Genomic DNA, 21,710 nt, shown 5'->3' with positions numbered 1-21,710 from the left:
CATACTGTCATTATATTAGTTGAGGCCATTATCAACTCATACCACCAACAGGTCTATCTGTCTCTCCCATTTCCTCTTCCCAATTCAACTTCTCACTACCAAGAGAGTGGGGTGATTCGAAAAAGTATAAGACACCCTGAAATCTTGTGATGCAGTGGAGATGTCAAATAGGCATTGTACATTCATGAGAAAACAAATCATGTGAGAAAATAAATACCAGCAAGAAGTGTAATATGAAATCAGAGGAGGGAAAAATCCCCGCTCCAGCTCAGGCAGTCTGGAAATACTTCATGTAGGACGTCATTGATCAGAGCCCAGCTTTTATTCATTCATTCATTCACTCATTCATAAATGTCCATCCAACAAATATTTACTAAGCATCCACTTTGAGCAAGGTATTGTTCAGGGCACTAGGAATATAGCAGTGAAAAAAAGAGTTAAGATTCCCAGCCCTTATAGAGTCCACATTCTAGTAGAAGACAAACAAGAAACCAATAAGTTAAGTATGTAGTATATTATAATAGAAGATGATAAATGCCACGAATAAAAATAAAGCAAGGAAGGGGACAGGAAATGAAGGATGGAATGTCAAAAAATCTGATTAGAGGAGGACTCACTGAGGGATGACATTTAATCAGTTAAAATATGGGTCAGCAAACTAGAGCCCATGGGCCAAATCCAACCCATCACCTGTTCATATAATATATGGCCAGTAAGCTAAAATAGATTTTAGATTTTAAATGGTTGAAAAAATCAAAAGACAAATAATATTTCATGAGATATGAAAATTATTAAAAATTCAAATGTTAGTGTTCATAAATAAAGTTTTATTGGAACACAGCCATATTCATTCACTTACGTATTGTCCGTGGCTGCTTTTGTGCTATAACAGCAGAGTTGAGAAACTGTGACAGAGACCCCTTATGACTACAAACCATAAAATATTACTATCTGGCCCTTATTATAGAAAAGTGTGTTAAAGAAAGTAAGAAAGGGATGTGTGTGGTTTTCTGGGTATGGAGTGTTCCAGGAAGATTCAACAGTAATACCAAGAGCTGAAATGAGAGTGTGCCTGGAATGTTCAAAACTCAGCAAAGAGGTCAGCGTGGCTGGAGTGGAGGGAGCAAGGGAAGAAGAACAGGAGGGGGGGTCAGAGAAGTGACAGAGGCTCACATCAAGCTCAGGCTCACTGGCCACTGTAAAGACTCAGCTTTTATTCCAGGTAAGATAGAAAACCACTAGAGGATTTTGAGCAGAGAAGTGACATGATCCAACTGTCATTTTAAAAGGAACACTCTGGCTGATGTGTTTGAGAAGAGATTTCAGGGATCTAAAACGGAAGTAGGAAGATGGGTTAGGAGACCACTGAAATAATTCTCATGAGATAATACTTTCTTGAACCACAGAAGTAACAGTGGAAATGGTGGGGAGTGGTCAGATTCTAGCTATATTTTAAGATAAAGCCGACAGGACTGGATATGAGAGAAAGAAAAAAGCCAAAGATGACTCCATTTTTTTTGGCATGAGCAAATGGAGGATGGAATGGCTACATACAGAGATGGGGAAGAATATGGACAGAGCAGGTTTTAGGGGAAATACTGATTCGGTAGTATACATGTTAATTTTCAGATGCCTCCTTAAAATCTCAGTGGAGATGCCAAATAGATAGCTAGATATATGAGCCTGGGAATTCAGAAGAAAGGCCTAGACTGGAAATAAAATTTGGGAAATTGTCAGTATACAGATGATACTTAAAGCCATGAAACTGGATGAGTGAGAGTAGACGGAAAAGGGAAGAGTTCAACGGCTGATTCCAGATGACTCAAGCATTAAGAGGTCATGGAGAAGTAGAGGAATTGACAAAGGAAACTAACGAAAAGTGAAAAGGCAGCCTAAAACCAGGAAAATGTGGCACCTCGAAGCCACATGAAGAAAGTGCTTCAAGGAGGAGGAGGTGATCACCCATGTCAAAGGCCCCTGATGATTCTAGAGTGATGCATTGACTTACGCATTTAGCAACGTGGAGGTCTTTGAGGACCTCCTTGTCTAGAGTAGTTCTGATGGAGTAATAGGCAGAGAACTAATTAGCATGGTATTAAGAGAGAATAGGAGAGAAGAATTGGGAAAAAACGACTATCCACAATTCTGTCAAGAGATTTTACAAATATGGGAGCAATTAGGTATGAATAGTTAGGATAGAAAGAAAGGAGAGAGAAACATTAATATTTTAGTTGGTACAAGTAGCCAGAGTCCCATTTTTTTAGTTGCAAGTCTGCATTAATTACAGATTGTCTTTTTTTAAAAAATGCAATAAATAGTTTTCTTTCTCTCTTAACTTCTCCAAACATTAGCTTTACCCAAAACTGTCTCCTCACCAGAGCCCTTGGGAATAGGTTTCCAAACAATTAACAATGATGACAATAACAATATCTGTGTACTGTATATATTTGTGTGGGTGCACATGGATACATATATACATATGTGTATGCATGTTCATATATAAAATATGTATATATGTATGCATATAGACAGAAATCTACCCTTTTTGACCATTACTTTTGTCTCTGACATGAATTCTGAAGGAATATCTCTCATTCTCTCTATATATATGTATGTGTATGTGTATATAAATATGTATGCATATATATGTATATGTATTTGCATTTATATCCCACATACATAAAACATACATATATATACATGCACATATACATATGTTGGGAGAGAGAGAGCGATATTGAGATCAAGAGAGAGATCCCTTCAGGATCCATTTTATAGTCAAAGATGATGCTCAAAAAAAAAGATGGATTAGATTGTTTCTCAAAATAAAAGAGTCAGTTGGTCTGTCAACAGGCACTGACTACCTACTATGCATCCAGCACTGTTCTAGACTCGGGAAATTCAGAGATGAGCAAGACAAACATAGCCTCATCCTATCCTCTGAGACGATGTACAGAAACATCAGGAAAGTGGGGTGTTTCATAGTTGAGTTGAGCTAGAGCTATGCTTCTCAACCATGGGAGAGATTTTGTCTCTTATGAGTCACTCAATCACGCGTGGAGACATTTTTTATGGTCATGAGTGGGAGGATACTACCAGAGGTCAGGAATGCTGCTAAACATCCTGCAATGCATAGCACAGCCCCACACAACAGAGAGTTATCTGGTCCATAATGTCAATAGTACTGAGGTTGGGAAACCCTGAGCAACAAGATATAGAGAGAGCAATACTACCTGCACTTACTATTATATAATACTTTATGCATTAATTCAATATATATGTATATAAAAGAGGATAATGAGCAGACTGCACCAAAGAAGATAAAAAGGTATATATTTGGAACAAGAGGCTAGGGATCCATTATGAGTGTCTTGAATCCTGATGAAAAGATCTACTACAAACTTGACGACAATATTGGTAAATGGTGGCTAAGGGAGTAGGAATGAAAAGGATGAAGGGTTCCCAAAGCATATTTTACATACTTCATAATTTTACGAAGCCTTGAGAGAAGTCATGTCTCTGAAGTGAGTTGTTTACTGAAAAGCAAGGATCTCTCCATGTGGCAACGATATCAATCATCTATCAGAATTTTGGATTCTGATGGCTCAACTCACTGTGGAAATTTGGATTCAGGCTAGAAGTATAAGGCATACACATGCAGCAGTGTCGATCTGGGCACCTCAAACAAGAGAAGTTATTTAGTGTGCTCCACCTCTGTGTTCCTAAACCAAGCAATCAGATCTATAGGTGGCTAAATGCAAATCTGTGTGTCGATATAAGGAGGACACAATTTGGGGCTTCTAAAATAAAGGAAGTCATTCTCACTTTTTTTCATTGTCCAGGTAGTGGTAGAAATGGAACTTCAAATAGCTTAAGCAAAAAAGGAAATTGATTCATATAAATGATAATCCTCAAAGTCCAGAGAATAGTCCCTGGATGGGTCTAGGAGCTCAAGTGATACTCTCAGGGAGGCCTTTGTCTCTCTCCAGCCATGCTCTTTCTCAATCTCTGCTGGGCTTTATCCTTTTCACCTCTATCCAGACTTTTCATGTGGTGAGAAGATGGTGGCAAGGAAATCAACTTCTCTCTAATCAAGTGAATTGCATCTCACATATTGTAAAGGTTATAAATCTTAACTAATAAAAGATCTTTAATTTTTACTCCCCTGGACAAATACTATAAATTTTTATAAATCCTAAGTGTTTTACTAGATAAATACTATGACTTCTTTCAAATTATTGATATCCCTTTCAAATAGCCTTTGTGCGGCTTGCTAATTCATGACAAGTGTGACTCCCCTGCCCCGATGACAGTGGGAATGCCTCTTCTCTCTTATCTGAGTGTTAGGAAGGCACTCCCACCCTGCTGACCACAAAGCAAATCTTAGAGTCATCTTGGATTCTACTCAGTTAAAAAAAAAATGCCTGTAATTTGATATGCTAAGAAACCTGGGTGTGGTGGTCCCCACATCTAGATGCCAAATTCTCATTTTCTTTCTTCCTGCTGTGCGATCCTTATGAATGCCTATGTCTTGTCTTTAAATTCTGAGTCTGTAATCCTGTTTCCATGACAGTGGCCATACGAAGCTCTAAATTTATATTTTTCCAGATCGTCAGTCCCGAAAGAGAGTGGTCTCTCAAGCTTCCATGTAGCAACTCCAAAAAAGAATCTAATTGACCAGAATCATCCCAGACCAGTGACTGGCTAAAGGATGGGAGTAATCTGGATTATGTCCCCAACAACTATATGGGATTAGGACGGACCTTCGACAACCACGGGAGTGACACTGAGCTGAGAAAATCAAGATATGCTCACCATAATCTTCAAATTATTCACCGATGGGCATACAACTAAACAGTATGTATTTCTTATTGACAATAAAAATAAAAAGAATTTTTTGGTTTGCATTACTTCCCACTATGGGAAAACTTAAACACTGTGGGACAGAACTCCCTTTTTATTTAGTATATTACAGCTACAAGGGATATCAGAAAATTATCGAGTCCAACCCTTCACACTACGTATGAGGAACTAGTGAACCAGAGAAGTGAATTGGCATGATCCAGAGTGAAGCTGGGTCTCGGGGCTGCTAGACTGCTGGGCTTTCCTCTACATCACACTGTTTCTGAAATAAAGATAACAATTAAATGGTCTTTTCCAAAGTGACAGGAGCATATAAAATGTGCATCCTGTTAAATGATGTAATTATTCTTTACTTTACATTTTAATGCTAAATATCAATTTCTTGGTAACTTTAAGGTGCTAACTACCATGGTCATAAATAATTAATACAATACCAGATGAAATTATACTGAATTTTTTAAAGCTCATAAAAAATTGATGCTAGGAATACATCTTAACTTTTAAATGCAAATCAAATACAACACTACTTATATGCAGAAGGTTTTTAAAGATTCTTTTTTTTTTAAGATATCTCATCTTGATTAAAGGATCCCATTTTTATGTTTTTAATCTTGAAATTAGAAACTCTATTACAAATAAGTATCACTAGTCTATATTGAAAACACCAGCAAAATTATCATGAAACAACCACTGTATTGTTTATAAGACAGTCATAAGTCAAACAAGTATAAGCATAAAGTAAGAGAAAGAAAAATGTCATGAAAGCTCAAAGGTGGCCAGCTCAGCTTACCTGAAGACTAAGGCCATGGAAGATATACTTCATTATTTAAATCATTATATTTAATTCATTTTAGTTTGTTTATTAATGAATTACTCTTTGTTACCTCTCTCAACTTATTCTATAATCAAGAAATCAAAGCCAAATAGAAGCAGACTGATATAAGCAGCTCCCCTCTGGTTTAGCAGTACTGGGTGTTCGTTCACAGTATCTGTTCTAATTGGTCCATTTCAGTGCCACACAGTTTGACAGTTAATTTTATGTGTCAACTTGACTGGGCTAAACGATGCCCAGATAGCTAGTAAATAACATTATTTCTAGGTATGACTAAGTACAGAAGACTCATCCTCACTAATGTAGGCAGGCATCATGCTACCTGTTGAGGACCCAAATGAAACAAAAAGACAGAGGAAAGGCCCCTCCTTTCTGTCTTCTTGAGCTGGGACATCTGTCTTCTCCTCAGATCTCCTGGTTCTCAGGCCTTTGGACTCCGGGACACACACCAGCACCACCCAGCCCCTACCCTTTCTCAGGCCATCAAATAAAGACTAAATTACACCACTAGCTTTCCTGGTTCTGCATCTTTCAGACAGCACGTCGTCTGACTTCTCAGCCCCCATAATCATGTGAGCCAAGTCCTGTAATAAATAAATAAATAAATCCTACTGGTTCTGTTTCTCTGGAGAACTCTGACTATGGTGTATTATATTAACATTGCCTAATTCACCAGTAATTAAATATTTTGAAGATCATCCTTGTATACAGGTATGAATTAAAATGCTAAGACAAAGGACACCAAAGAACAGAACGAAAGGACATCCTGGCCTTCAACATTTGTCTCCTGTTCCCCACGCCCAGTGGGCCTCCTCACTGTTCCTTCCCAGGCTCTGTAATCTCAAGCTCTCTTCACCTCTCTGTCCCCACACACACCGTCACAAATAAAAGTATGATGCTTAGTCAGAAGAAGGTATAAACAACTGGTAACAATTAATGTATCCCACCTCCCAAGGTGTCCTGCTTTTTAGCAAGAGACAAAGCCTCGCCAAAATAATAGCTATAGTAAGTTATTCATTGAATAAATGTTTATTGAATGAAGATATCTACTGAATGGACATCCTACCGGGGAAGTCATTTTGGAAAGTAGCAAGCCTTTCCGATGTCTTTAAAATTATACATATAAGAGCTGCCTACTCAATATATAAAAGCCATTTTCAACCAAAATCTCATCACAAAAACTCTGTGAGGATGCGCCAAAACAGGGTGCAGGGGAGTGGGTATGGCTAATTTCCTTCACATGTTCTGTAGCTGTGAAATCGCACTTAGAAAACCTAATCCTAAGATGAAGGCTTCACCTATCTGGCTCCCCAACTCAAGAACAACTCTTTAGCAACATGTTCAGAGCAGCCACAGATTTATTTGCCATAGTTATTGTTATTCCAGCTTCTCCATCAGATTCTCAACCTGATCCAAATACCGTTTGAGCCTCATTTACCAGAAATGCTTTTTATTAATAATAGCAGTCTCTTCCGTGTGACTCGCAATCAAGAGCAACACTAGGCCAGTGCAACTATTGTTGCATCAGGGACATGAGTTTAGGGAGCTGTGGGGGTTCACTTCAGGGTGGGGACGAGGAGTGCGGAGGCTGACTATGGAGGCCAAAGGCTGGGACGGTGGTTTAGATGGTGGCTGGTACAAGCTAATAGAAATGGGCTACAGAGAGTCCAGCTTTCCTGTGTGTGAGGACAAACTGCTCTCCAGAGGAAAGCATGAGCCATTTTACTGCTGCCTGGGCACCTTTCGAAGTCCCCATAGCAATAGTCAGGACAACTACCCATCACAAAATATCATCACCCCACCCTTGCCATCACGCCGTGTTCCCCTGTCCTGCTTACTCTTTCTTGGTTAGCGCTCCTCATCTCTTATTTCTCCATTGTCTAACTCTTCCCATAAGAGCACAAACTCCCTAACAACAGGGACTGTTTTATTCACTGCTCTACACCCAACACTTAAAACATAATGGCATTTGGTAAAAGTGTTTTAGTTGAAACGGACACAAAGTGCATTATCTATGGCACTGAGACATCCATGGCCCTGTGTTCTTGGGTACCATTGCCCTTACTACCAGAAATAAAGCAATTAGTTTTTTACAAAACTAACCATACTCTTACCAAAGGATCTAGCAATTGCACTCCTTGGTATTTACCCAAAGGAGTTGAGAACTTATATCTACACAAAAACCCACACAGAGATGTCTATAGCATCTTTATTCATAAATGCCAAAACTTGGAAGCAACCGAGATGTCCTTCAGTAGGTGAGGTACATCCAGACAGTGGAATAGTATTCAGTGCTGAAACGAAATGAGCTATCAAGCCATAAAAATCCAGGGAGGAATCTTAAATGCATATTACTAAGTGAAAGAAACCAATCTGAAAAGGCTACATACTGTTTGATTCCAACTATATGATACTCTAGAAAAGTCAAACTCTAAAAGCTGTAAAAAGATCAGTCATCACCAGAGGTTGGGGGTCTCGGGGACAGAGATGAACAGGGGTATTGGGGAGAGAGATGAATAGGTAGAGCATGGAGGATTTTTAAGACAGTGAAAACACTCTGTGTGAAACCATAATGGTGGATGCAGGTTATTATATGATTGTGCAAACCAGTAGAATATATCACACCACTAACCCTAATGTAAACTATGGGCTTTCAGTAATAACGACGTGTCAGTGTGGGTTCTTCCACTGTAACAAATGCACCACTCCGGTGCAGGATATTGACAATGGTGGAGGCCGTGCATGTGGAAGGGAAAAGAATACATAGGAAATCTCTGGACCACTTTCTCAATTTTCCTGTGATCCTAAAACTGCTCTAAAAAAATTATCTTCTAAAAAAATAAAGCAACCTCTCTTCCATTATCACTAAAGAACTTTAATTTTGTTTAGTCAGCCCACTACTACAATTTAGATATATCTTGGAAGAAGCTTGAAGAAGGAGACTTTGCCTAGGAGCCCATCTTTACCCATCATGCTACTCTCCCAACTTACCTCCATCTTGAATCAGATTTTATATGTATATATATATATATATATATTACATACCATACTTTTTTCCCACATCCACCTCTTTTTGAGACTAGAGAGGAACAGAAAAGCTAGGAGAGAAGAATGACTTTAATCACCAACAGTGCATTTGACTCAGCCTGTCGTGGCCACCGTGTATCAAATGAACAGCTCCCTTGTTATCCTCCATGACACCGGGATGGTGTGATCTTGTGATGTAATCAGACACTACTCACACCATTCTCAATTATCACAGCTAGAATGAGCTAATTAATCGGGGGGGGGGAAGTTGCCCCCCAAAAATTGTTCAGATGTCCCATCTCTGGACTTATTTCAGATATCCTCCAAGAACCTTGATTTCCTTCCCTCTCAAATGAAGGTGCTGTTCCACCAGAAGGCCTCTGAGGGGCCATGTATCATAGCTCTCCGGTATTAGGATTGCATGTCTGGAAATGACACCAGAGAGTCAAAAACCAGCCTCAACTGAACAAGGAGAGGCTTAGGCAATGTGTTCCGGATGTCACCATGGGATCCCTTTGAATGTAATCTATTAGATTTTCATTTTAAATTCACCCTCTCTCTACCTAAGTCAAATGTCACCCTAGAGCTAATTTGTGAGCCTTGATGAAGTTGGGTGGTGATAGCTTCAAAAATATTATTTCAATGGAATCATTTTATATGTTAACTTTGAAAATGTCAACAGCAGGGGCCCAGTGGAGGAGCTTAGGAGGCCTATGCATTTGCCATTTCAAAGGCTTAAGCTGTCAGTGTGGGGGTGGGAGCAGCCTGCTGTGCCCCGTGTTCTGTATAAACATTTCCAGAAATATTTAGCAGATAATAGGGCTCCCACTGGGGCCATGTGTTCAAAGGCACCACACTGAGCCACCTACCATGAAAGAGGTAGATGCCAAAGCCGAGAGCAGCTCTGGTTTTCGGGCTGGGTTCTTGCTTCCTCTCTAGGATTTCCAAATACACAAAGCCAGGGAAAACAGCAGAAGCCCACCTTAAAGGAAAAGCGCTTAATGCATGCCAGAAGAAAATAACATAATGGTCAATGTCGGAGTAATATTCAATAGCCTTCTCTCATGCAGCAGGTCTGTGAAATAGTCTGACAACTTGAGAATTGAGGGCCAGAATTCACCGCTTGCCAGACTAACACCCATCAATTTAAAAAGCTCTGAAATCCTTCTTGACTTTATCTGAGAAAACTGGTTATGGTTAAAGGAACAGGGATCTTTTTTCTCCTGCATGTTACCTCTGAAGACATTACTTTGTCATTCTAAATTTGACCTGAAATTAAAAAGTAAACAGACAAAAATTAAGACATAATCATTCTGTTTGATTTTATGAGAGGAAAAATACATATGAGTGTTTATCCACTTTAAATTCTCTAAACAGTGAAAAGGACACACATGCCCCCAATACTATTGTACTTTGTAAATAAAACAGTCACGCGCCACAAACAATGTTTCGTTCAATAACAGATGGCACGTACCATGGTGGGCCCGTGAGACTATGATATCATATTTTTAGTGTATTGCTTCTATTTTCAGATACACAAATATTTACCATCATATTACGATTGCCTACAGTATTCTGTACAGTAACATGCTGTATAGGCTTGTAGCCTAAGAGCAATAGGCTATACCATATAGCCCAGGTATGTGGTAGGCTATCCTAGGTTCTCATAAATACATAAATTCATTCTATGATGTTCAAACAACTAAATAGCCTAACGATATTGTTCTCAGAACATATCCCTGTTGTTAAGCCATGCATGATTGTAATAATGAAAACATTATGGATCGATTCATTTATATATGTTCCATAAACTTCTTTGACTATCTACAACGTTCTAGTCATGCAATGCCCAAGTATTGAGAATTTTTAAATGCCTGAGATCAGACTCCTGTCATCAAGAAGCTTGTAAACTAGTACAAGATAAAGGTGTGTATATGAAAAATTAGCAAACGATGCGACAAATGCCATTGACGAAAACAAAATGTGCTGTTGGAGCCAGAGGAAGAAGTCATCTTCCAATACAGCAGGAAGACAGAGCAAGTACGCGACAGGCTCTATTACACCAGTTAAAACCCAAACCCAAAAGTCCAGTGAAGGTAAAAATCCCTTTCACTCTCGGAAAACAATTGCAAAAAAAAAAAAAGATTTTCTACTGTGAAGCCTCTCCAAATATTTTTTTCCCACAGTTTCATTTTTTGGAGATGATATTCTTTATTTTGCTCCCCTATCCCATGAAACCTTGAATACCACTTTCTGATCATATTTAAAAGAAAGCCTTTCAAAATGCGAGTGCTACGTCTATGAAACCACCGGGGTGTGGGGGAAGCAGCCGGCCAGAAAGCTTTCTCATTCTCTTGCCTTTTACTGACCTCTCGTGGACATATGTTGCTATGACATGGAAAGCCAGTCCATTTATACACAGAATTGTAATCCTCTGAATTGTGTTACATGAATTCCATCATTTCCCTTCTTCTGCCTGAATACTTATTTTTTCTGCTGTCTTTCTATGTAAACGTCAGCACAAACTTGGATTCAATACAAACTCATAATGTACAAAATACCCCTTCACACGTGGAAGTGCAAATAAAAAACTTGCCTCACAATGTGTTTGCTTTTTAATCTGATTCCAGAATTATTTCAGACAAGACAAGGAATCTTAATAACAATTATTAGAGCAGGGCACCCTATGAGATTGCATCCAGAAATTGTACTGAAAAAAATCTTTCTTTTTATACATTTTTCTCCCCAAACAACTAATTTCAATACCTATCTTTATTTCACCCCAAAGAAAATTACATTCAGCCCAAATTTCAGCTGGAGAGCTTATTGCTAAACAAAAAAAAATGCTCCCCTTGATTTGTGAGGCAATTGAAAGGGGAAAATACCCTCATCTATACCCGCTAGACGCCAACCCCTTTGTTCCTTTATACCATTTCTCCTGAACTGCTTTCCATAAAGAAGAAATAAACTTGATCTATAAAGGCGTTAATAGATTTGATTACATTTGTGTGGCAAACGGCGGGACCGTTATGTCAGCGAAGGTGTTCTAAATGTTAATGCACGGCTGCTCACTGCTCAGCAGATTGGAAGCTGAAACAAGACTATGATGAAGACCTTGGTGTCACAAATTTGCACGACAACACTTGGAACCTGAAAATAGATGGAACTCTTAAAATAATGATAACTAATGCAATAATTTAAATAGACTGGCAGGAAAAAAAGAAAGAACATATATGAGAATCATGGGACTCAGAACAGAAACATAAATCCACAATGATAAGATTGGGACCACATCTTATAAGAGCAGTGGGTACTAGGTGACATCAATCCCCTGGGCCATGTCTGCCATGTGGAAGAAGGCTCTTATTTGAAACAGCACATATTAAATTCTACAAATATCTTTCTGTATCTCTGTTTCTCTATTCCTTTAAGCAATGGGGTAATCCGGAAATAGTCCCAGCATAGAATGTGGTTTTCCTAATTACACTCTAATTACAACTCACTAAATCCTTGACACAGCAAAGAAAGGCTGAGCTGTGAGTGCAAAAGAAATTAAATTAAAATTTAGGAGAGTTTTACCCAAGAGATTTTATTATCCAACAAAAAAGCTGACAGCAAATTTTTCTTTGGCTGAGATTGGGCACAGTTCTGTCCCTACCCTCATTTTTATAACAACAGATTGCATGAATATATAGATAAACGTTTATAAATATATGTCAGGTAACCTTTAAAAGTATAGAAATATAACAATTTTAGCCCCAAATTATTTTTAACTAATTAAAAATCCATTGTAGTTGCAGCAGTTTTGATTCCAAAGGAATAAGTACATTTTAACTGAGAGTATTAGCAAATCAAGCCAGAGAAAACCTTCCTCAGGGAGATCTCAGTTTCCAGAGATATTCCTCTTTTGAAAGATCATTGAGTAATTATGACTCATTATGTCAAGAAGAAGGCAGTTTGGTGAATGACTTAGAAGGTAAGAGACTTCTCTTACTGATTTACTGATTTTTTTTTTAATTATGTGATTTCAAAGTGCTGCAAAGGAATTCAAGAGATTCACAAATCATTTGTTTCTCTTTTAGCTTTGGAGGCAAATAATGTAGCATCTTCTCTTCCATCCCAACAGTCCCTCCTATTACATTTTTATTACGTGTATACTCAATGCTGAGAACTCATGTTTTCACATAGTGTCAATGTTGGATTATCCAATAGCTCGACTAAATATACATCTTTTATTTTAGTTATTTCATTTTAAAATATTACAGGGGTACAAATGTTTTTGGTTACATATATTGATTTTGTTATGCTTGAGTCAGGATTATAAGTGTGCCCATCACCCAGATAGTGTTCACTGTACCTGTTAGGTAGGTTTTCGCCCATCCCCTCCTCCCGCTACCCCCTCCTCCCTGCTTCATTTCCACTAAGTTTTATTTCCCTCTTTGCACATTTGTGCTCATCGGTTAGTTACAATTTAATAGTGAGTACACGTGGTGTTTGCTTTTCCATTCTTTACATACTTCACTTAGGGTAGCGGTCTCGAGTTCCATCCAAATTGTTGTAAAAGGCCTTAATTCATCCTTCTTCATGGCTGCATAGTATTCCATAGTATACATATACCATATTTTGTTAACACACTCATGAATTGATGGGCATTTGGGTTGATTCCTCATCTTTGCAATTGTGAATTGTGCTGCAATACACATGCAGGTATCTTTTTGATAAGATGACGACTTCTCCTTTGGGTAGATATCCAGTAGTGGGATTGCTGGATCAAATGGTAGGTTGACTTTTAGTTCTTTGAGGAATCTTAATACTGTTTTCCATAGAGGTTGTACTAATTTGCAGTCCCACCAACAGTGTAGAAGCATTCCTTTGTCTCTACATCCATACCAGCATCTATTATTTTTGGACTTTGATAAAAGCCATTTTGTCTGGGGTAAGGTGATATCTCATTGTGGTTTTAATTTGCATTCCCCTGATGATTAGTGATGTTGAGCATTTTTTCATGTATTTATTGGCCATTTCTCTATCTTCTTTTGAAAAGCTTCTGTTCATGTCTTTTGCCCACTTCTTAATGGGCTGGTTGGTTTTTTTCTTGCTGATTTGCTTCAGTTCTTTATAGATTCTGGTTATTAGTAATTTATCAGAAGTATAGCAGGAAAATATTTTCTCCCATTCTGTAGGTTGTCCATTCAATCTAATGATTGTTTCCTTCGTTGTGCAGAAGCTTTTTAATTTGATCAGGCGCCATTTTTTTATTTTTATTGTTGCTGTGGTTGCTTTGGGGGTTGTCATCATAAATTCTCTGCCTAGGCTGATGTCTATAAGAGTTTGTCCAACATTTTCTTCTAGAATTCTTATGGTTAAGAGCATGGTCTCTGAAGTCAATCTACTTATGGATGGCATCCCAGCTCTAATATAAACTAGCCATTTTCCTCATCATCTATAAAATAGTCATGAAAATATATAGTACCTGTGTCATAGGTTTCCTATCATAAATAAATGAATTAATGTATGCAGAGTACTTAGAGTTCTTGATATGTAATAAATGCTGTGCAAGCTTGCTATTACTAATATTCTACAGCTTGAATATATATATTTTTATTTTAGTTACATGAGGGGCAGGAAGGTGGGAGGAACAGAGCACCAAAACCTTGCATTGCTCAGCAGCTCTAATGTCATACTCCTGCCATGACCTGGATAATGACATATTTTTGACTCTCCACATTGTCAATATTTTCTTGAAATCCATTGGAATTAAGAGAGAAATTATTAAGATGTCAGGGATTCTCAGACCACAAAATGACTATCTTGACCAATGGAAAAAGCCATTTATTTTAATAGAAAAATAATTGATATTCATAATACAAAGACAGGAATTTCATATTGGTTATTATTTCTGGGCACTTGCGGGAATCTCTGAGGGATTTCAAGAATGATTTTACCTCTTCCACGTCTACTTTCCTCAAATTGAATAACTTGATAAACAAAACAAAGAAATGACAGAAGAAAGATCAAAATATCACCACAAATACCAAATGAAGGCAACTTGGAAGAGGTGACTTGGGCCAGAAAGAAGACTGACCAACCTGGTAACATAGCACTGGACCTGGCACACCTCCTCAGGAGTGGAGACCAGGTGGGGAGCAGGACCAGCCCATCCAGAGCGGAGTGGGGAGGGCCCCCTGATCTTCTGACTTCTCCCAAGAGGAATAAGGAAAGGGAATGAGCTATACATGCTCAGTTATTCTTTTCATAGGACCACCTTGACATGGGGAGAATTAATGGACCAGGAGTGTGTTTACAGAAAATATTTCATCATGGAAACCAAGAGTTATGGAAAAGCACTTCCCATCCTAACATTTGACAGCTTCCCCTAACCCGCTGGGGTTAATCTTTGCTCTTATAGTCGACCAAGCGTGTAGTCATCCTCCTGAGGGGAAGGAAACAGTCTTCTATCTGGGCAGTCCTGTTCCCACCTCCCCGAGGATACTCCCCAATACCAACCACTGTGCCTGCTGGGAAGACCTGCTGAGCAATTAGATTTTGCTTCCAGAAGGCTCTGATCTGGATCAGAACCATACCTTGATTAGAACAATTTCAAAGCTGTTCTGTACACACAAATGAAATTAATTCTTTTATATTTCTTACTCCACACTTTCTTAGAAACTCAATCTAATATAACATTTCATATGTTCTGCGACGAGACTAAATAATAATATTAGACTGAAATGTGCTCCAATAATAAAACATCAACAAAAGAAATTGTCAAAATTTTAATATAAGATCCTCCCGATATTTAACATCGTAGTGAGAATTCAAAACTCATGATTCTATCCTCTCGCAAGTTAAAGAAAAAGAAATTAAAGTCCAAAATTAAATTTTCTTTTCATGTGAATTGGAGTTCAAAGTTTGTAATTTTTAAATAAAAGTCTAAACACTAAACTACCCTCTCTGATTTATTACCCTTTACATCAGAGTTCTCAGTATCACCTGTATTAAGTAAGCTGTTTTGTTGTTTTGGTTTTTTGTTTTTTTTTTTTTTATCAGCATTGACTGTATCATCTGTCCCAGAGTCACCATCATTATTTCAGGGTCTGAATCATTTAAGTTAATAGCAACTGTACTTGGTATAAACACCAAAATTCGAATGATTTCATACAATAAAAGTTCGTTTCATGGAATTCACTGTGGATTTCCTGGTTAGCAGGAAGGGAAGAAGGTCGTACTCTGTACAGTCATTCAGGGGACCACACTGATGAAAGGTCTGCCATCCTTAACACCTGGCTTCCAAGGTCACCCTGGCCATTCACAGCTTGCAGGAAAATTGGGAAGAAGGGTAAAGTAGGCACAGCCATGTCATAACTCCCAGAGCCCATAAGACACACACTGGAGGAAGGGAAAGCATCTTTGGTGGACATCCAGCTGCTGTCTCTGCCACAGACTCTCACAAGTTAGTATATTTCAATGAGAAGCCTTTGACATGCCTCACTGTTCAAAGAGTTGAGTTAATGGGACACACAGTTTATCATCTAGCACTAGAAAATTTTTAGACTATAAGGCAACGCCCAACCCTAAAGCAGTTATCTCGGCCCAATTTAGTTTCATGGAAACAAATACTTAACTCCTACCAGAGATTATAGCACAAAAACAATAGTATCTGATGCAAGAAGAAAATCTTCTTGGTTTTCACTTAACTAGGCTGTTTGTCAGTCTAGGCAGCTGTCCAGAATCCATAGTCTGGGGATTTGAAGTCAACTAAGGAACAATTTCCAGCAAGAGGATAGTTTTGGCACAGTGCATTTACCATTTCTGGAGGGATATCCACCTATGCGCAAGGTTCTAATTTCTATTTCCCACTTTAATTTCTAGCAAGTGTTTCTGGTGTTTAAAACTGAACAAATCATAGACTCTAAATTAATGACAGAGCATTCACACCCTCTTAGGAACAGACTTTTCAGTCTTGTGCCTCAAGGACCATTTCCACTGCTTCTTGCTAAGACATTATTTACGAGAGAAAAAAACTGGCCCCTGAAGAATGATTTTATCTCTTGGGTAGCTAACCAATACAGAGTCAATTGGAGACCACCAGGTGTGAAGTGATTCTTCACCTATGGGCAGACCAGGTGAAATGCAAAGTGAACCTCTCCACTGTTCCTTTGTTCATGTTGAACACAAATGGAATTTGGGGTAGCAGATCCAGCACTGTCTTCCTAGGCCTTGCATGGATAATTTAAGTCTAGAATTTTACTCATACTTTGTGATCAAGGTGAGCGGAACAAATATTGTTCTGTCCCAAAGTACCCCAAACACCTTAGACTCTTTTTGTTACCCATGCCTCAGCCATCCCTGCTTGAGCTTAAATCTATCCTTCTATGAGTTTTGTCCTATCTTCCTGCAGATACATTCAAAATAAACCTATTTCTTCTTTTCTCTTCAAGTGACAACAGCTATCCCTAGAGAGACAGCCTAGTCCTGTTGGCCATTTCTCATTTGGAATATTGCCGAGTCCCTTAGCCTTTTTGGACTCACTCTCTTTGCATCCAGTTCTAATTTGTGTGTATTTTTCCAAAAGTATAATCATGAGATCTGAAGGTGATACTCTCCCTAGGTGAGAAACAAGTAGTGGAAGATGACATTGTACCTTTCGTTTTATATCATAGATTTCTAAAAATCCTGGCTTTGCTTGAATTGGCATTTGTTAACCATTTATATATAAGGTTTATTATTGATTAAAATTTCAAGACTTTTTTAGAAATTCTGATGCAATATCCTTATTGCTGATGTCTTGTCAACTATGGGGATTTTTGATCCAAGTTCTCAAGGCCCACATTCTGAAAACCACTTACTAGTTATGTAAATCTGAATTTCTGCATAACTTTCTGAACCTCAATTCTAACTTAAAGTGGAGTTAGTTCCTCCCTTTCAGGGTTAGAGAAGTTTGTTAGGGCTGCCGTAAGAAAGTATAACAGACTAGGTGGTGTAAATAACAAACTTATGTTCTCACGGTTCTGAAGGCTAGAAGGCCACAATCAAAGTGTGAACACGGATAGTGTCCTCTGAGGCCTCTCTCCTTAGCTTGTGGATGGCCACCTTTTCCCTGTGTCTTCCCATGACCTTCCTCAGCGTTCTGTGTCCTAATCTCTGCTCTTCTCATAAGGACTCTAGTTGTATTGGATTAGGGCGCAGCCTAATGACCTCATTTCATCTTAATGACCTCTTTAAAGACCCCCATCACCATGTATAATCACATTCTGAAGCACTAGGGATTAAGACTCCAACAAACTAATGGTGGTGGGGATGCCACGCAGCACGTAACAAGGGTGATCGTGCAATGGAATGAAACAGCGCAGGTAACGCAGTACGAGAACACACAGGCACTTTGATGTAACTCCAGCATGTAGACCAGCTCCTGGTACCTAGCAGGTATTTCATTCATTAATATCTGCTGAATAGAGAAAATGAAATAAAATAAACTGTTCAATGAATATTAGCTTTTTTTTCTCTCTCTCCTACATCTTTTCAATTTCGTCTCGCTAGCAGATCTCAAACCACTTTCCATGTCTCTGCGTGGCGTGCTGTGCTCTGTGGAGAGATGGGCACAATCAGGCTCTGTGCCTGGTTTTTCTCACCTTCCTCCAACGCACTTGGTCAAACCTTCCTCACACGGACTGGCTCCTGAGTAAATGCTTGCCAGCGGCCTGAATCAGATGAGGAGACGAGGGAAATCTTCCCCTTCATCCTCTGAAGGTTCGCTTAAATTCAGCTGATGAAAGGCAGATGAATAGAAGAAAAGGCAAAAGTTTATTAATGGATAGAAGGCAGAGCAAGATGGCTGAATAGAAACCTCCAGGGGTCGTCCCTTTGCACAAACACCTAATTCAACAACTTTCCACACGAGGAAGCACAGTCAGAAGAACCTAAAATCACAGGAGTGATCATACTATCTGTTCTTAACATTGCATGAAGGGAAGAGGCGCTGAAGATGGCAGGAAAGACAATCTCGCATTGCCGAAGCCACCCCTTCCTCATCCCCCAGCAGCAACTGGCCAGCACACCGAGTGCAGAGAGAATCTGTGCGCCCAGTGGCGGGAGAGTGAAGTAATTGTGGGATGTTGTGTTGAAACTCAGGGCCACCCTGTCACAAGAGAACACAGCACAGGGCAGAATTCTCCCAGCACCTATGTAGGAAGCATTTGGAACAGCCTGGTCAGAGGGAATTTCTGCCCCCGAACCCGAGTTCTGGCTAGCCCCACCACCAGCTGAGAAAAAGTGGTCTAGGGCCTGCAATAAATGCATCAGGCAGTCAGACCACAAAGGCTGCACTCCTTGGGCAATTCCTACAGCTGCGCTGGCTCAGAGCCAGTGGACTAGAGGTTCACGTGACCCAGTGAGGACCAGTGGTGGTGGCCAAGCCAGTGCCTGTGTCAGCCCTCCCCCAGCTAAGACAGTGCAGCTCAGGAAGAGTCTTCTTCCACTTGGGAAAGGAAAGAGAAGAGTTAAGAGGACTTCGGTTTGCAACTTGGCTACCAGCTCAGCCACAGTAAAATGAAGTACCAAGAAGACTCCTGAGGTCCCTGAGTCCAGGCCTTAGTTCCTAGACAGCATTTCTAGATCCACCCTGGTCCAGACAGAATCACACTATCCTAAAGAAAAGGACCTAGTCCTGGCACGATTCACCACTTGCTCTCTAAAGAGCCCTTGGGCTTTGAGTAAACCTCAAAGGTAGCCAGGAAGCAGTTACCATAGGCTTTGGGTGAGACCGGGCTACCTTCAAGTGTAACCTGGTACTGACGGTCCCAAAGGAGTGTCCGCATCACTCCTCCTTCATCTCCAGCAGCCCAGCACAGAGAGTGAAGGAGGAGAGGGAGAAACCCAGGTTGGTAATGCAGAGAATTCTCCCATGTCGTACCTAAGTCCACCAAGCTTGTACTGTTAGGAGTCTGCAAGAGTTAAAGCAGCGCTGGGCTTGGGCGCCCCAGTGCTGATAAGGCTGCAGTGACCAAAGACTTAGCTCACAACACACAATTCCCTTTGAGTATCTGGAAAGCCAACTCAAGAAGGACATGTTCAAACAAGCCCAGCTTATGAGAAAACAGCCAAAGCAGTAAGATTAATCTCACCTTCCCCTTGCCTCTTATTCCCCAGAAGCAAGCCATAAAATCTAGCAGACTTCCCCCTGAAGGAGGTCATAAGATCCTCATCTCAGAGGTACCCTCCCTATGCCTCAAAGAAAGGGATATAATTATCTATGAAGTTACAGAGACCGGGGAAGAATTTGAAAAAACAAGCCTTGCTAAAGTCTTCCTAGCTTATTAACATCAGATTCTACCCCTCTGTCCAATCACACTTAGCATGACTGTTCATCAAACCCAAGCATAAAAACATACGGGTTTTCCTGTTTCTTTGGATCTTCATTTCTGAAGGCTCCTGTGGCATGTAAAACTCATATTAAACAAATTTTTATGTTTTTCTTTTGTCGTTCTGTCTTTTGTTATAGTTGCCTAGGCCGTGAACCTGCCAATGGACGAGGAAAGAAATCTTTCCTCCCCTGCAGTTTCTGGTACTTAATGAAGCACAGCTGAGATATCTGACTCTCTGAAGCCTGCAGCTGAGACTCTGGGACAACTGACAAAAAGCCAGTGAAAGGTAAGAATTCTTATCAAGGCTCGCTCTCCTGTATCTCTCTGTCTGTAGTGCCAGGTCAAGAGAGGACAGTAAAAACTTCTTCTCCCTTCCTTTCAAACTTTAGATTAGCAGGGGAGAATATCTGTGTGCGAACTTGTTCTTTGGCGATAGCAACTTTTGTGGTTTTGCTCAAGTACTCTTGATTTCTGATGCTCTCACACCCAGAGATAGTCTTTTTCCGCTTGTCTCTTTTTGTGTCATTAGTCACAACAGGAAAATCAGAAAAAATTCTCCTCCTGTCTTATTTTGTGTCTTGAGACCTTGGCTTGTAACCAGCAAGAGGAGATTTTTTTCCTGGTCTCCACCAGCTGGGAACACGGGTTGTGGAAATCTGCAGCTGGTGGCCAGCTTTCAAGGCTAGAAAACCCAAGAAGTGTTTTTCCAACCATACGGGCTCTCAGGGGAATTTGTCTCATCCCTACCATAGGGGCCGTGTCCTGTGGCAGTAAGGGTCTTTGTTTTCTTAAAGCTACCTTTGGAAGTGACTTTTGGATCATGGGATTTGCTTCTACACCCACTCCAGGGACACCTCTTTCATCCGTGGTAAAAACGTATTCTAAGCCTGGAAAGTTACCTCTGGGTCTTACCATGAAAAGATTCATTGGATTAAATCATTTTTGGAATAAGAGCATTTCTGGTGATCCTACTTGTCAATGACCAGACATGGATCCTTTGATTTGGAAGAACTTTTGTATTTGAAAGGGTTTTTGAAGAGCTCTCATTCTAAACAAATGTCGTTTGTACCTGTGGGAAGATCGAATTGAAAGGAGGACACAGAAGAGCATTACAACTAGCCTTAGGGACTTCCTTAATACGATCAAAGAACACAAATAAAAATACACAAGTTTCCCTGTTTCTTTGGGTCTTCGTTTTCTTATGAACGCTCCTGTGTCATGTAAAACACATTAAATCTGTATGTTTTTCTCTTGTTAATCTGTGTTTTTTTATAGGGCCCTCAGCCATGAGTCTAGCAATAGGTGAGAAAAGAAATCTTTCTTTCCCTTCAAATCAAAAACATTGAATGTTCAATGGCCAAAGGTTTACTGCAGTATGTTTGTTCAATGCTGGCCACCACTGTAGGTTTAGGATAGAACTTGCTGATTTTTAAACATTAGGTATTTCAGACATCCTATTTTATAATCTATAGTTTATGTTTGACTTGATCTGTGAGGTAAGAAATAGGAATAAAATGTCTGAAGTTATTTTGACCTGTCTTATGATACAAATTATTACTTCAATTTTAGCTTTAAAGGATAAACGTGTAAAGCTATTTTATCTTTATTGGCTTGATGATTTGTTC

This window comes from Propithecus coquereli, unplaced genomic scaffold (genome assembly GCF_000956105.1).
Source record: "Propithecus coquereli isolate 6110/MARCELLA unplaced genomic scaffold, Pcoq_1.0 Scaffold230, whole genome shotgun sequence".
In the NCBI taxonomy this organism is placed as follows: Eukaryota; Metazoa; Chordata; class Mammalia; order Primates; family Indriidae; genus Propithecus; species Propithecus coquereli.
This window is presented reverse-complemented; position numbering follows the sequence as displayed.